This window comes from Pleurodeles waltl, chromosome 7 (assembly GCF_031143425.1).
Source record: "Pleurodeles waltl isolate 20211129_DDA chromosome 7, aPleWal1.hap1.20221129, whole genome shotgun sequence".
Lineage (NCBI taxonomy): Eukaryota > Metazoa > Chordata > Amphibia > Caudata > Salamandridae > Pleurodeles > Pleurodeles waltl.
The window spans coordinates 1,541,204,613-1,541,220,058 of NC_090446.1; positions in this window are offsets into that span (position 1 = coordinate 1,541,204,613).

The following is a 15,446-nucleotide window of genomic DNA, read 5'->3' on the forward strand; positions in this document are numbered from 1 at the left end:
AACTCGCTGAGTTGACCACTGACTTCATGGGAACCTCCTTTGTAGTGCTGAGATGACTGCCATGCTCAGATATCTCGAATGCCTGTTCAAGTGCTGCTACGGGTGCTGCCTGCTTCTGCATGGGCTCTCTGTGCTGCTGAGCGCCCCCTCTGTCTCCTCCTCCAAGGGGCGACCTCCTGGTCATTCCTGGGCTGGGGCAGCACCCATTTTCTTCAACTGCGTCCTTTGCAGCTAGCAAGGCCTGTTTGTGGTCTTTCTGCGTGGAAAGAACTCTGCATCCTCCAGCATGCAGTGGGACATCTTCTGTGCAAAGGAGAAGTTCCTGGCATCTTCCGTTGTTGCAGAATCTTCAGCTTTTTCCACCTGGAGGCAGCCATTTTGCACCTTCATCCGGGGTTTAGTGGGCTCCTGCCCCCCCCCCCGGACACCGTTGTGACTCTTGGACTTGGTCCCCTTCCTTTACAGGTCCTCAGGTCCAGGAATCCATCTTCAGTGCTTTACAATCAGTTGTTGTCCTTGCAGAATCTCCTATCACGACTTTGGTGTGTTTCTGGTGAAGTAGGGTAACTTTACTCCTACTTTTCAGGGTCTTGGGGTGGGGTATCTTGGACACCCTGAGCGTTTTCTTACACTCCTAGCGACCCTCTACACACTACACTAGGCCTGGGGTCCCTAAGTGGTTTGCATTCCAGTTTCTTAGTATATGGTTTTTGTTACCCCTAGGCCTAATGCACCCTATTGTATTCTACAGTGTTTGCATTACTTTTCTAACTGTTTACTTACCTGATTTTGGTTTGTGTGTACATTTTGTATATTTTACTTACCTACTAAGGGAGTATATCCTCTGAGATATTTTTGGCACATTGTCACTAAAATAAAGTACCTTTATTTTTAGTAACTCTGAGTATTGTGATTCTTATGATATAATGATATATGATATAAGTGCTATAGTAGGAGCTTTGCATGTCTCCTAGTTCAGCCTAATCTGCTCTGCTATAGCTACCTCTATCAGCCTAAGCTGCTAGAACACTACTAATCTACTAATAAGGGATAACTGGACCTGGCACAAGGTGTTAGTACCACCAGGTACCCACTATAAGCCAGGCCAGCCTCCTACAATGCCCCTTCCTCCTTCTAGAGGTTTGTCAATCAGGTCCTGGCTGGGCTTCAGTGCCGCCTACCTTGATGACATTGCTGTTAACAGCTCCAGTTGGGAGGGCCACTTGTATCACCTCTGGGAAGTGTTGAAGGCGCTGCAAGCCGCAGGCCTCACTCTTAAGGCCAGTAACTGTCAGATAGGGCAGGGGTCAGTGGTGTACTTGGGACACCAGGTAGGAAGTGGCCAGGTGGCATCCCTATAACACATGATTGATACCGTTCGGGCTTGGGCAACCCCCAAGACCCAGACAGAGGTGAGAGTCTACTTAGGCCTCACTGCATACTACAAGAGATTTGTCAGGGGTTATGGCACCATTGTTGCTCCCCTAACAGAGCTGACTTCCAAGAAGCAGACTAGAAGGTGATCTGGACTGAGGCGTGCCAAGCTGCGTTTGACACCCTGAAGGAGGCCATGTGCATGGCGCCCGTGCTGTTGGCTTTTGACTTCTCCAAGGAGTTTGTGGTACAGACAGATGCTTCTGAGCATGATGTGGGAGCGAACAAAGCGGGTCTAGACCAACCTGTAGTGTTCCTTAGCAGGAGGCTACTCTACAGGGAACAGACGTGGAGTGCAATTGAAAGGGAAGCTTTTGCTGAGGTCTGGTCACAGAAGAACCTAAGACCCCATTTGTTTGGGTCTCACTTCTGGGTTCAGACCGATAACGGACCCCTCAGATGGTTATTGCAGATGGGAGTGAGAACCCAAAACTGTTGAGGTGGTCCATTTCCCTACAGGGGATGGATTGTGTGGAGGAACACTGTCCTGGCACAGAACACGCCAACGCTGATGGTCTATTGTGGTTTTTCTGCCTTAGTGAGAACTCCCAAAGGGGTTAGGTAGTTTTCCCTACTCTCAGCTGGAGGGGACACCTGCTAGACCTGGCATCTTTTGGTGTGTTCCCCCCTGTCTTTTTTCCCTCTGACCTCCTGTTCTTATGATATGCTAGACTCTGTTTTGCTGGCTTATTGACTCTGCACACTTTACCACTGCTGATCAGTGCTAAAGTGCAAGAGCTAAATGTGTAAATTGTATTGCTGGTTGTTTTATCTATGATTGGAATATTTGATTTACTAGTAAGTCCCTAGTAAAGTGCACTATGTGTGCCCTGGGCCTGTAAATCAAATACTACTAGTGGGCCTGCAGCACTGATTGTGCCACCCACATGAGTAACCCTGTAAACATGTCTCAGACCTGCCACTGCAGTGTCCATGTGTGTAGGTCTGCACTACCAATTCAACCTGGCAAGTGTACCCACTTGCCAGCCCCCAACCTTCCCTTTTACTACATATGTCACCCCTAAGGTAGGCCCTAAGTGGGACCGTGGGCAAGTTGCCATGTATGTGCCATGTATGTAAAAGGTAGTACATGTATAGGTGTGTTTTACATGTCCTTATAGTGAAATACCTCCAAATTAGTTTTTCACTATTGCAAGGCCTATCTCTCCCTAAGGTTAACACGGGGACTGCCTTTAAATATCTTTTAAAAAGTCCAGTTTACCATTGGGAGCAGAGGGAGATGTGGAGTTTGGAGTCTCGGAACTCACAATTTAAAAATACATGTTTCTGTATAGTTGTTTTTTAGATTATCTGTTTGAAAATGCCACTTTTAGAAAGTCGGCATTTTCTTGCTTAACCATTCCATGCCTCTTTCTGCCTGCCTGTGGAATCTACGTCTGGGTCAGACTGACAGTGGGGCTGTTTGTGAATTCCCTCTAGACCAGTGGTCTCCAAACTTTCTACTGCCGCGCCCCCCCCAGTTGCAAAAATAAAAATCATTGGGCCCCCCTCATGATTTTTCACAATTATTTTATAAAGATGGCAGTGTTTAAATATGTCTAGACCTATTTAAACATTGCAGGTCAGTAATGTTACCTTTTAAAAAATACAATAACATGCTTCTGCTTAAAACAGAGGCCTGTAATCTGTGTAATGTTGCTTTTGGCCAGGGTCTGGCGCCCCCCCCCCCGGGATCACTTGAGGCCCCCCAAGGGGGGCCCGCCCCCAAGTTTTAAGACCTCTGCTCCAGACAGTGACACCAAGGGAGCTGAGGTGTGTCCTGCATATCCTAATGAGTCTTCCTGGGCGAGAGTGAGGAGGGAGGAGCTGACACCTGAAAGGGCTGTGCATGTTCTCACACAATGCAGTCTTCAATCCACTGGAGTGTGTCTAGGGCCAGGCATGGGCAAGGCAGGATCTTGTGAACAACAGAGACTTTCCTTTGAAGTTTGCCTACTCCAAAAGGAACCTCTGCCAAGGAAAGAGCAGAAGAGCTGGAGGAGGAGTACTACCCTTTTGTTATGTGTGCTTTAGTGGGTTGGCTTACAGTTGCTGCTTCTGCCTTAAAGAATACAAAGACTGGACTTTGCTGTCTATCCTGCTTGTCACGTTTCTTCAAGGGTTTGAAGTAGAGCTTGCAGCCTGTTGTGAGTCTCAGGGACATCAGAGGCTTCAGGCTCATCTGCCTACTGCTCCCTGAACTGTGTGTTTTTGCTGCAACAGAAGGAAAATGACACAACGCTGTCAATGATGCCACAGCCAGCACTGTGACCTGACAACACTGCATGAAGCATTGCCTCGCTTCGCACCACAACCCTAGTCTCACTGATGCTGCCACCTGTCTCCATCACCGAGCCGCTGCTTGCACCGTGACCTGTGGGCTCTGCACTCCACATCGCCTTGCTCACACCGCAGCCTTGGTATCCCTGACACTGCCACTCTGCGCTGACACCGATGCCACTGCCTGCACCGTGGCCTGAGGACACCACTCATGAGATACACAAAGCACCATCCCGTCCTGTATGCAGCCCCTGTCCACCGATGCTAGCGACTCTAGCATCCATGACAGTGCTTCAGCAAAGACGTCGCCGCTGCCTGCACTGCGACCTAGAGACACTGCACTTCACAATGCCCCACTTCACACCACAGCCCTGGTCTCACCTATGCTGCAGGACACCATCACTGAGGCGCTGCCTGAACCGTGACCTCTGGGCACCACACTTCGCATCTTCCCATTTCGCAATGCAACCCCAATGCCATAAATGCCAGCGCTCCAGATTTTGTCATCAGCCCGGAGTTCGATCTGCAATGCTTGTGACTTCAAGGGCCCAATGGCCCCTGTATCGACCTCTGAAACTGACACCGCCGACGCCAGCAACGCTGCACTCCAGATCTCATTGCGAGGATCACACCTCCTTACATTTCCAAGGTACTGTTTGCGGGTCTTCCCTACACCTTAGCTGGCCCGCGAACCCGCAGTCGGCCTGAACTGTTGGATTTGTTGTTCACAACGCCGTGAAGGAGTGATCAACTTCTAGAAACTGTATTCTTCAGTAATTCTTGCAAAATTCATATCTTTATTACTGCATATTGGATTTTTCTCATTTTGGTCAGTTTTACAAAAGATAAATATTGGATATTTTTCTAAAACTCGTGTGGTATTCTTTTTGTAGTTTTTTCACTGTATTACTGTGTGTTATGTGCAAAGGCTGACTGCTCATGTCAAGCTAACAAGAGGTTGAGCAGGGATTGACTGAAGGTCCCTACCTGGACAAGGTGCAAACTGGCTATCACCTGGAGACCCCATTTCTAACAATGATGGTTTGGGTGGAATCAGATCCTTCATAGCTGTGTCTAATCTAAGAAGATGCCAATGCTTAGGTACAATTCTGTAGACTTCAGTGCTTAACAGACTGTATGGTGTAATGAATGAGAATTTGTCATGTTTCTTTCTTCTTGGACAACCTTGTATTAACTAAGAGGTCATTATGTATGACATTTAAGAGTTTATTTCTGCCTTGCCAATCGTCTTTTCAAGTATTTTTGCACATTAGAGTGTGGTACATACAAACACAGTGTAGCCATAGGGTCCAGATTGTCTCCATTTCCTCAATTTGTATACAGGACTATTTGAAAAATCACATATTTGGACCTCTTGCTCTATTGAACTTACAGAACACATCTTTTACTGGGAAGATAAATTGACAATGTGCTTATGTTTTTGTGAGGTGATATGGATGAGCTCAATCGATGCATACAACATCAGAACCAGAGTACCTATAACTTGACTTTTACTCATCAATGTAGCACACAACAAATAGATTTTTTGGACGTTGTTCTATATATATCTAAACTGTTCAGAAAACCTACCTCGTGTAATGCCGTACTGTATGCAACTAGAACAGCACAGATAAGAAGAGTATCCTATGGTCAGATCATATGAACAAGACATAATTGCAGCAATGATTCTCACTTCAGAACAGAACTTCAACTAGTGGAGGAAAGATACATTATTAGAGGTTACTTGGACCCCTGATGCAGGTATGTTACCAAACAACTGATAAAGAGGCAGACTTGTGGCAGTAATTATATAAACAATCCCCAAGTATACATTATGTTCCTGTCACACGTAAGTGAGAAAGGAACATGATGTTAATTCTTACGTACATCACTTGATCATGACGCTGATAATGACGCCTTCATAGAATGGCACTGATAATGCAAATCAAAACATTTCTATAACCATAAACAATGGCAGCCATCTTAAAAGCAATAATAAAATAAATGGCATAAAACAGAGCATGCTAAGCAGGTTAAAAGTCACTAGGTGGCAGAGGCAACAGGCCTGCAAGTCAAAGACTAAGCGAACTCCTGAGTCCCAGTAAAAACTAACATGGATTCGCCACAACTTGAGCACTTGCAGGGGAGGTCCTTCTCTCAGATTATCACCCAAGATTCTGCGAGAGATGGTCTCACCTGCTGCCAGCATACTTCGCACGTTGCAGATGTCACATCCCCCGTGAAGCCCATAAAGCTGAGTCTCTGGGGAGGAAAAGGCAAAGTCGATATGTCATCCAACTCAGGGTGCCATGCCCACAAAACACTACCTGTGACATAGGTAAGTCACCCCTCTAGCACGCCTTCCAACCCTAAGGCAGGGTACACTATACTACAGGTAAGGACATAGCAGCAGGAGCAATATGCCCATACAGTGTCTAAGTCCATTCTTGGACATTGCAAGTGCAGTGTGGCCATATTAATTATATGGTTTGGGAGTTTGTCATCACAAACACCACAGTTCCATAATGACTTCACTGAATACTGAAAAGTTTGCTATCAAACTTCTCAGCACAATAAACCCCCACTGATGCCAGTGTGGGATTTATGCATCTTAGAGATGCCCCCTGTATTTTACCCAATCCTCTAGTGTAGGACTGACTGGTCTGTGCCAGCCTGCCACTAGCAGACATGTTTCTGACCCCATGGGGTGAGGGCCTTTGTGCTCTCTCAGGCCAGAAACAGAGCCTGCTCTGGTTGAAGGTGCTTCACACCTGCAGGAATTGTAACACCAGGTGGTGAGCCTCAAAGGCTCAAGCCTCATGTGACAGTGCCCCAGGGCACTCCAGCCAGTGGAGATGCCCGCCCCCCAGACAAAGTCCCACTTTTGTCAGCCAGTTTGCCGGGAAACTTAAGAAAAACAAGAAGGGGTGACCACTTCAGCTGGGACCACCCCTAAGGTGTCCAGTTCTGAAGTGACCCCCTCCATGCAGAATCCTCCATCTTGGTTTGGAGGACACGGACCAATAGGGATAGGAATGTGCCCCCCTCCCCAAAGGGAGTGGACACAAGGAGGGTATAGCCACTCTGACCACTGTAACATCCCTACATCTTGTATTTAAGGGCTTCCCTGAACCCAGCTAACCAGAATCCTGGCGACCTACAAGAAGAAGAAGGACTGCTTAGCGGAAACCCCGACCGGCCTGTCCACTGCTTCAAAGAACCTGCTCCCATAAGGACCAAGAACTCCTGAGGACAGCAGCCCTGTCCAAGAAAAACCAACAACTAAGGACTCCCACCTCACTCTAGATGCATGAGTCCTGACCACTCTGAACCTGACGCCCATGGCCCTTGTCCAGGTGGTCCGCCCAGCGAGAGTGGGTCCCCAGGCGATTGCGACCAAGTGCCCACCCTGGGTTGACCTCTCCACGACGACGATGCCTGCAGAGGGAATCCCAAGGAGCCCCTCTGACTGAAAAGCTCCGGACAAAGATTTCCGACACCTAAAGACACACTGCACCCACAGCTCCTAGGCATTGGAGAACCCAACCTCTGGTGCTGCAACATTCAGCAGGCGGCCCTCTTCCCTGTCCACTCGGTGGTATGCCTGAGACTCCCCCCTGGACCTCGCCTGTAGCTTCTGAGTGACCCTCGGAGTCCCCTCATAGACCAGCTTTGGAAGTCCGATGTCCTGTTTGCACCCTGCACCCGGCCACCCCTGTGCCGCTGAGGGTGTGTGTTTGGTGCCTACTTGTGGCCCCCTCCAGTGCTCCTCTAATCCCTCCTGGTCTGTCCTCCGAGATGCGGGTACTTACCTGTAGGTAGACCTGATTCCGAGTACCCCCTGTCTCCTTACGAGCCCACCTTAAAATTGCTCATCTTTGACCTCTGCACCCGGCGAGCCCGTGTTGCTGGTGGTGGGTTTTTGGGGTTTACTTCAACCCCAAACAGTGTACTTCCTAAAACACGGAGACTGAATCTGTAAGTGTTGTACTTAACTGCAAATCAAACCAACATTTCTTCCCCCAGGAACTGTTTCTGAAAATTACAGTGTCCCCATTTTTAAAACAGATTATTGCCAATAATTCACAAACTGTATAAGTTATCGATTTCAAACAAAGTACTGTTGATACATGTGTGAAATATGAAACTATTGAAGTACTTACCTGCAACTTGAATCTTTTGGTTCTAAAAATAAAGTGAGAAAAAAATATTTTTGCTATATAAAAACCATTGGTCTGGAGTTAAGTCTTTGAGTGCGTGCTTCTTCTATTGTCTGTGTGTGTACAACAAATGCTTTGTACTACTCTCTGATAAGCCTAACTGCTTGACCACACTACCACAAAAGAGAGCATTAGTATTATCTACTTTAGCCTCTGTTAAGCCTCTGGGGAACCCCTGGACTCTGTGCACACTGTAATTTATTTTGATATAGTATATACAGAGACAGTTTCCTACACACATGCTACCGGTCTCCCTGATGTAGGACACTCAAGTAGTAACATGTCAGGTGACAATTGCAATGACTGTGGCGGCCATCTTTAAATGTAATATTGGGCCATCTAAATGCTCTCCAACACTAAATCCACATTCACAACCCTGCTGTAGGTAGCCCCAGAGCCTAATTTATTACAGGGAAAGGGGAGGCACTGTGTGCACTGTGCAGACAGAGGAGAGGCACTGTGTGCACTATGCAGGGTGAAGCACTGTGTGTACTAGGAGAGGCACCATGTGTGAGAAAGGGCCTCTTTTTGACATGGTTAGCCTGACACTTTTTGCCTGATGTATGATGTAGCCTAGAAATTGTAGTGCCCAGTGCCCGTGCTAACAAGGTTCCCTGGGCCAGTGTGCTTTCCCTAAAATTGTTGTGATGCATTGGCACAATTGGATACACCTTTAGCTACATCTCTAAGTCCCTAGTAATAGGTACTTAGGTACCCAGGAAATGGGGTACTAAGGGTAGGCCCCAGAGGGCAGCAGCACTGGTTGTGCCACCCTCTATGGCCAAGCATCCAGATGCACCCATCACTGCCATTACAGGCTGAGTGCCCATATGCAAACCTAAAGTACCAACTTTACATGGCACACCCCTCTGGCAGGCCTTACAGCCCTAAGGCAGAGTGCTCCATATTATATGTGAGGGCATAGCTGCATGAGCAATATGCCCTCACTGTGTCCTTGCCAAACCTGGGACATAGTAAGTGAACGGAGCTGCCATTTTAATACATGTGCTGGATACTGGTCAGTAGGAGTTTCCCAGATACATGATGGCCACTCTGATTGACTTTGCTGTTTGTTTGGTATCAAACAACTCGGAATGAACAATCCAACCTGGTACCAGTACTGGATTTGTCCTTAAAAGTACCCAGAGGTCACCTTAGAAGTGCCCCTTGCAAAAGCTAACTACCTTGGCATGGTTGCTGAGAAGTCCTATTCAGCCTGCCACCTCCAGACATCCGATCTACAAACCTTGGGGGAGAGACTGATTCTCAGGTTTGTAGAACAATGTCCTTAATGGATGGAGGTGCTAACATCCCCTCCCTCAGGAATGTGCACTGCTCTAGCAGCGTGCTACTTACCGCCTTTGAAACTCGACCCCCAAGCCTGCTGCTAGCAGCAGATGGTCAACTTCTTTGTAAACCCCCACTTTTGGCAGGAGCAAAGGCAGGACACTACACAAGGGCAGGAGCTGTGGCTCCACCTGGCATGCACCACCCCTAAGCCTGCAAGGAGGACACTCCATTTAATATTCCTCAGTCTTAGATGGAAGGAAAATAGCCAATCAGGGATAGGGAAGTGACTCTTCCCACAGCCAGTGGTCACTGTAGTGGGTGTAGCCACCCAAAGATCGGTGCCCCATTGGACACTACCAGGTGCCCCCTAAAACACCCACTAAATTCAGTATTTAGTGGGCACCCTTAGACCAAGTCATCAGATTCGACAGACAAAAAGATCAGCACCAAGAAGATCCAAGGCACGAGAACTGTGGGCCTGCCGCACAAAGAAAAGGCACCAAACCCTGCCTGCTGCACCTAGGACCCAACAATCACTGCTGAGAAGCTGCTGGACATGACAACACTCTGACGACCACAAGGACAAACCCTGCAAGTGTGGCAAGTTTGGTGGCACTGCACCCTCCGGTGGTCAAACCGTACCAATACCCTTAGTATTGGTCAGCTGAGGTTGGACACCAGGAAAACCATCCTGCCCGGCCTGAAAAAGGACTAGGAAGAAGCCCCAGTCGAGGGAATTCAAGAACACCCCAGACCTCCCACCAGAGTGCACCCGTTGAATTGCAAACAACCCCTGAACTGACTTACCTTCAGATCCAAAGGGCATCTTTGCGCTTAGCTCCTGGCACAATGATTCGCTCTGAATCCGGCCATCCTGTGCCCTGCAATGAAGAACCTGGTGTGCCCCAAGGGTCCCTCACCCTTTGCGACCTCGACACTCCGAGGGGACCCCAAGGAACCACCTCTAAACTTACCTGTGCAGATCTTTTCCAAGTGGTCCCCCATCGTGTCCCAGCTCCAGAGACATTTCACTGCTGCTCCCGCCGGAACCAGGAGACACCCGAACTTCTCCAGCTGGAACAGTGTGCCCACCAACGACCTCAACCAACCGGCAAAAGAAGAACTTGGTAAAGCAACTCTGTGATTTTATATGTACTTTTAGAGGTGACTTTCCATTGATTCCTATGGTGCGTAATTACACATGAAAAATACTATTTTTAGTAAACTTCAAAAAGTCATATCTCAAAAAGTACTTAACCAATTTTGATAATCTTAGTCTTAAAAAATACATTAAAATCCGAAGTATTTTTATGAATTGGTCTTGAGTTATTCCTTAGAGTGTGTGAGTCGCATGATTGATATTGTGAGTTCAACAAATGCTTTGCACTTCTCCAAGAATAGCCTAACTGCTCAATCAAGGTACCTTAGAAATTGGAGCATTAGGTGATCTAGTTTTTACCTCTGTAAACCAATGTGATGCTGCCTGGCCCCCTGCACAGTATTCCTCACTTCGGATACTACAAAGAGGGCCAGCCTCCTACATTTACAGGTGACCTAGTGGCAAGGGCTACAATTCAGACTGTTAGAGTAGCAGCCCTAAACAGATCTCAAATGAAGCTTAACACAGATATCTTAACATCCATGAATGCAACATGCAAGGTGGAAACTTCCTGCAGGTTGTCCTCACAAATGCTCCTACACCCTTAATTCAGATAACATTCCCGAGTGGGGGGAACCGAATATTACCTAATAGTCTGTCTAGTAGTGTGACATTTGTCAACAGATTAAACCCTACACTGTCACTGTCAAAAGACCCTCACCAACTCCCCTCATGATCTCAAATGTCCCCTTCCAGGTGATTTATTTGGCTTACATTGGTCCCTTCCACTCAGCCCAATGATATAAGTAAATATTGGTGGCTATTGATTCATGTCCTAGATTCCTATAGGTTTGGCATCAGCACTTCAGCAGTAGTAAAAGATGTTTAGGCCCATATTTATACTTTTTTAGCGCCGCATTTGCGTCATTTTTTTTTACACAAAATCGGCGCAAACTTACAAAATACCATTGTATTTTCTACGTTTGCGCCGATTTTGCGTAAAAAAACAACGCAAATGCGGTGCTAAAAAAGTATAAATATGGGCCTTAGTGCTTAGTGGCAATGAGGGCAGTTCAATCATTTCAGTCAAATAATTGTCTTGTATTTGCCTCTAAGGCTTACAGGGATTCACTGTCTGCTCTTGAAGTTTGTCTGCAATTCATCAACCCGTTCAAAGCTGAATTGAACATTGTTGTAGAGAGTGCCATCTGCATGATTAAACAAGCTTTGACTGCTGGGATGCTAACTTCAGGTTTTAGTTGGTACCATAATCTGTATGGAGTTAAGAGAGCATTAAGAACCTTGCCTAGACATGTATTGGAAGGACGCACTCCATACAAGGTTCTCTTTGGTGTTCCTATGTATGTGCCTGGCTTAGATAATTCTGGGAAGGTGGTGGATGAAGATACATTTGACTTGGAGCAACATTTGGATGTTTGCAGAGTATCCAAGAAGTCAGAGACAAGCTGTCTAGCAAACCACACTGTAGCCACCACCTCTGAAGAGAAGGTTATCACTGCTGCCGACAAGTGGGTTCCCAAAGTTGGGGACCTAGTTCATGAAAAAATCCATAACAAGCAAGCTTTTGAACCATTTTACAGATCCCTCATCACTGTTCTTGGGGGTAAAAGGCAACAGAACTGTTATTCTGCCTCCTCTGCCTGGCTCAAGGAAAAACAGACAGGTGTCTATAGACCACATTAAAAAACACTATGTGGTCAGTTCTCTACAGCTGACCATTGCACACATCAAGAAAGGTTCAGAGTAATGCCTCCCAGTTTTTTCCGACTCTGAATACCTTACACCCTGAACAAAGCAGATCATTTGATCCTAACATTTTATGCAAAAAATTCAGTGCAATAAACACAGCTGATGCTGCCAATATGACAGCGGCTACTGTTCAACGTAATTCCATGATTTATTATGAAATACCACCTGACACTGTCATTTCAACTGGTACAGGCACATAGGCTTTACTTATCATAAGAGGTAGCCCCTGAAAAAGCAAAATGCTTTCTCCACATATGTAGGATTAGGGCCAAAATACAACCTCATAGAGTAGAGCCCCAAAGTGTAGTTGTAAATCTGACCCACTATGAGACCTATCCCACAGCACTGTACCTTCTCACTGTTCCTAGCAATATCCAAACTGAGATAGACAGGATGCGCAGAAAGGGCACTATAGGGGAGGATACTGTTTAGCCCCAAGATTTTCCAGAGAAGAGATTCTAGGAGATAGCAAAATCACCAAACCAGTGCACAAGAACATCCACCTCTCTTCCATCTGTGGTCCCAGGGTGGTCCTCAGCATATCTTGGGCTGTCTTTGTTAACAACAAATGGATCCCAGACATGGAATTTCAGTGTAGGGCCACCAACCTCGAAGATATGGAAGGAAATGGGTCTCGTAAGGAAGGGTTAAATAGCAGCAAAGATATGCCATGTCAGGAGAAATGTGACACTGACATAGATAGGTATACATGGATTGAAGGAAAGGGACAACCCCTAATTGTATGGAAACTCACGCAGTATTCATTATGTTTCAGAAGCAAATGAACAATTCCGCTGGGTACGAACGAAAACTGTGGCACAATCCTGCACATTCTGGACATGCAATTGGGCATCCCCATGCTGATAGACACTTACTGGCAATATGGCAAGTTTGCATGCACTCAGCTCATCCCTGGATGGCATGGCCTTTGCTCCCTTGTCACCATACACACCCCAACCCAAATCATCTCCAGAGAAGATTGTGAGAACTGTACCAACGCCCGGTAAGGAAGAAGACGAGTCTGTTGCATCAGGCTCAAGAAAAAAGAACTGTTGATTATTTTGACTGGGCTCAGTACAAGGACATTCCAGAGGAATTCAGACAGTTCACTGATGCATAAGTATCAGAGGGCGAGTCCATACTCTTCTTCACCTTGCAGACAAAAGCTAAGGCCTGCTGATTGCAAATTATCAGGGGGGGAATGCTCAAAACGATGAACAACACTAAGCTTGGCCTTAATGCAATCAAGGAGAGTCAACCGCCTCATGGTGATGCAACATCGTTATGTGTTAGACTTGATGACCGCAATGGATGCTGGAGTATGTACGAAGATCAGTGCAACTTGCTGTACATTCATACATGGCATTGACATTAACAATGGGACTCTGACTCTTGCCTTCCAAGCCAGCCAAGAATTGCGCTGACTCTTGCCATCCAAGCACTGCACTGACTATAAAAATACATGTGTGAGGAGGGAGGTGCCCCTGAGCTGAAGTGGTTCACAAACTGGTTCTCCTGGTTCCCCCGGTGGCTAACCGGTCTGTGCATGCCATTGTTTCACACTTTCCTTGTATTACTGTTATGTGTGGTTTCCTGCAAGTGGGGCTTTCCTGCTACTAAAATGCAGTCCTTAAATTGGGTAGAGTGAAAGTAGCTAGGGAAGCTAGACAACAAGCCTCAAACAATGTGACTGTCATGAAGTCTGGGTTTGATGGTGTGGTTGAAAGTTCACACTAACACTTATGTGGTCAGATAACTACTGTACGTCCTCCTATCTAAGAACTAAACCACAACAGGTTATGGTGGTAGGCAGAAAAGCATGAATTAGGCTCTTCCAGCAGAATAGTGTTGAGAAACACTACTTGAGTGAAGATGGTTTGTTTGTGTCACATGAGGGAAAAATGTACTTTTATTTGGAAGAAGAGGCCTCACACACTAATCGTGTCATGCTTCATCATTTGTGACCTTTTCCCACTCGGGTAGGACAGTGCCACCCAGGCAAACCCAATCTCCCCTGGTGGAATAAGTGGGAGAGAGTTCTTAGATAAATTATACTGGATAGTTGTTGGGGATCCAGATCCAGTTAAAAATACCTTACGTTTACCAGGCTGTCACCTTTATCAAAGTGGGTCTTTTGGTACGATTAAAAACCAATGGGAACGTGAATGAGAGAAATGGCTCATGCCGGCCCTTTAGTAGTTGAAAAGGAGGTCATGTTAGTATTAGAGTAATCAATGTCACAATGATACATTCATACACATGAACGTAGTTGCATCACCATTATTAGATTCCCATGTTTTGAACTCTCTATCAACCCCAGCACGAAGATACGTGGTCAGACAGGCTCCGAGAACAAGGCCTGAGGTTACTGGCTGACAGGTCACAGGTGGGGTGACACGTAGCTGACAGACAACCTGTAAACAGGAAATTTGGACCCTTATTACAACCCCGGCGGTAAATGCCGCCTATCGACGCGCTGACAGCCGCCAACATAACGTGACCGCGGTGGTATTCCGCTACGGGTAGTATGACCCAAACTAAGAAATCAGCCACTATACAGACACCCACACAAGTCCTCCAGCCCAAAGGTCAGTGATAAACTGGCGATAGAAAAACCCACACCGTTACACCAACAGGAATACGCCCACAGTATCACGACCCACAAATGACATCGGCGGTGTAGGAGGCTGCCCTTGTTTATAGTGGGTACCTTGTGGTACTTACACCTTGTGCCAGGTCCAGTTATCCCTTATTAATAGATTAGAGGTGTTCTAGCAGCTTAGGCTGATAGAGGTAGCTATAGCAGAGCAGCTTAGGAGACATGCAAAGCTCCTACTATACCACTTATATCACTTAGCACTATATGATAAGAAACACAATATTCAGAGTTACTAAAAATAAAGGTACTTTATTTTAGTGACAATATGCCAAAAGTATCTCAGAGGATATACGCCCTTAGGAGGTAAGTAATATACAGAAAATATACACACAAACCAAAATCAGGTAAGTAAACAGTTCGAAAAGTAGTGCAAACACTGTAGATCACAATAGAATACAATTGAAGACAATAGGCCTACGGGCAACACAAACCATATACTCCAAAAGTGGAATGCGAACAATGAATGGACCTCAGGCCTAGTGTAGTGTGTAGAGGGTCGCTGGGAGTGTAAGAAAAAACGAAGGGTGTCCAAGATACCCCACCCCAGGACCCTGAAAAGTAGGAGTAAATTTACCCTACTACCCCAGAAAGACAGTAAAGTCGAGATAGGGTATTCTGCAAAGACAACAACTGACTGCAAAACACTGAAGACGGATTCCTGGACCTGAGGACCTGCAAAGGAAGGGGACCAAGT